This window comes from Parus major, chromosome 28 (genome assembly GCF_001522545.3).
Source record: "Parus major isolate Abel chromosome 28, Parus_major1.1, whole genome shotgun sequence".
Lineage (NCBI taxonomy): Eukaryota > Metazoa > Chordata > Aves > Passeriformes > Paridae > Parus > Parus major.
Window position 1 is genome coordinate 3,569,106 of NC_031797.1, and position 2,477 is coordinate 3,571,582.

Sequence of the window (2,477 nt, forward strand, 5' to 3'; positions counted from 1 at the left end):
GGGATGGTTGTGGATCCTGGGGATGGTTGTGGATCCTGGGGATGGTTCTGGATCCATGGGATAACACGGGTCTGTGGCAGCAGTCACAGCTCCCGGGAATGTCGGGGCTGGCTGTGGACAGCCACAGAGGTCCCTGGGGACAGCCACGGCTCTGTGAGGACATCGTGGCTCCGTAGGGACGGTCAGGACTGGGTGGGGACAGTCACAGATCCACGGGGGGGATGCTCTGAGCTCTGTGGGGACAGTGCCAGCTCCGCAGGGATGTCACAGCTCCCTGGCACTGCCCGTGGGAATCACTCCTGTCCCCGTGTCCCTTCTGTGGCCTGGGCGGATCCGGGGCCCTCTGCGGGTGCCAGGGGACAGCGGGACAGGGACACGGGGACACTCGGTGCCAGCCCCCACGCCTCAGGACTCTCAGGTATTCGAGGTGGCACCATCAAACCAAAACTCAGAGCACTTCCAGAGGCTCCAAAACACCTCGGGGGTGGAAAATCTCAGCTTCCCTCCATTCCCGGCTCTCCCACTCCCCATCTCTGTCCCCTCTGTCCCCTCCCACTGTCCCCCCGCAATGGGGACCTGTGCCCGCCGTGTCAGGGGACACCGCGGTCCTGCTGCAGCCCCGCGTGTCCCTCGGGATGCTCCCAGGAACGACCTCCAGGATTCTTCTCCCGGGAAGCGCTGGGTCCCTGCAGCCCTCCCAAACCTCACCCCGAGCTCCCAAAAACCAGCGCAGGGCCCGGAGGGAGGATCCTCGCAGGGCGCCTGGAGCCTCCCCCGGGTCCAGGCTTTAAACAAAGCTGCTCCTGAGCGTTAATTAGCGGGATGAGCCATGGGATGAGCGCTGGGATGAGCCGCGGCGCCGTTCCCGTCGCTCCCTCCTCCGTGGCTGCATCCCGCGGCCATCGATTTCACAAATCCGCATTTTGGGACCCAAACCGGCTCCTGGCATCGTGTCTGTCACTGCCGTGGGTGCTGCCTGGAATATTGGGAATTTTGTCCCCTCGTGTGGCTCACCGGGGGGACACGGCGGCCCCGGCGCCCCTCGGGGTTCCCCCGCGCCCGGCGCTGCCCATCTGCAGGAAAAGCGGATTAGGACACGGCGGGCCGGGCCATATGGGAGCAAACTGGATTAAAGGGAAAATCAGGATAACAGGATTATTGAGTTTTCAGCCCAATTCCAGCGCAGCCGCCGGCCAGGGCTGTGCCGTGTGTGCCCTGCAGCGGGGCCACGTCCCCGCCGAGGTGGGGACAGCCCGGGCTTGGCGTTTCTCCACCTCAATTCCTGCTGGGATCGCGGCTGGAATGATTCGTGCTGCGCTGGGAAGCGATGGCTGCTGCCCGGGGGACGCGGCTGTGTCCCCCCACCGGGACCCCCGAGGGGACACCGGGACCAGGCACCACCGGGACCCGCCGGCCGCGCTCGCCCGGTGCCGGTGGCGGCGGCCGGGGGGAATCAAAGCCTCGATTCAGGGCGTGATTTCCGCTCCCCCCGCTCCTCCAGCGTGACTCCCGCCCGCTGCTGATTCATCCCCACGGATTTTCCCCTCGGTTCCCAGGGGCAGCGGCTCCCCGGGGTGGGGGGACAGCGGGGCTGAGACCCCCGGCGCACAGGGCTGGGCAGAGCCCGGCGGGGAAGGGCTGTGCCCGGGGATGTTTGGGGAATTTGGGGTGTCCCAAGCCCCGCAGGGGGGTCACACAGGGGGTCTGCGGGATCCTCAGCCTTTCCCCGCAGCCGCGCAGCTCTCGGGGGTCCCGGTGGAAACGGGGGCGAACCTGCGGTGGGGCCGCTCCTGGGGTCCCTGCGGAGCATCCAGGAGATCGGTCCCGCATCCCCCCGCATCCTGCTCCCCTCGCCTGTGCAGTGTCGTGGGGTGGGGCCCCGGCATGTGGGGGTGTCCCGGGAGCCCCTCCCCCGCCGCGTGTCCCCCCGGGGCTGCCCGGGGCAAGAGGGGGCGGTGGGCGGCACAGCACCCCCCCGCTCCGGGGGCTCACAGGGGTCCGGTCAGGCCGCACCGAGGGCTCCGGAGGAGCACGGACTCGGGGGCCCCGGGGAGGCCTTGGGGGGGACCAGGGGACCGAGGGGACGCCACACACCGGGGGATTCCCGGGGTGTCCCCTCCCGGTGCCTCGCGCCCCGGCCGCCACGTGCCCCCTCCCACCTCATTAATATTAATGAACCGTTTATGAAACCACACCCCATTTCCCGCCCCGCGCGCTGATTGGTCGCTTCTCCCGCCGCTCCTCCGACGGCCCCGCCCCCTCCCCGCCCTCCCTTCTCGCCGCCGCCGCAACCGAACTTGGCGGCCGCTCTCGGCCCCGCCCCCCGGCCGGACCTCCTCCCGCGAGCCGCTCTCCGAGCTCTCAGATGTGTATAAGAGACAGGTGTGTCCCCCACGTGCCAGGTGTGTCCCAGGTGTGTGCCCCACGTGCCAGGTGTGTGCCCCACGTGCCAGGTGTGTGCCAGGTGTGTGCCCCAC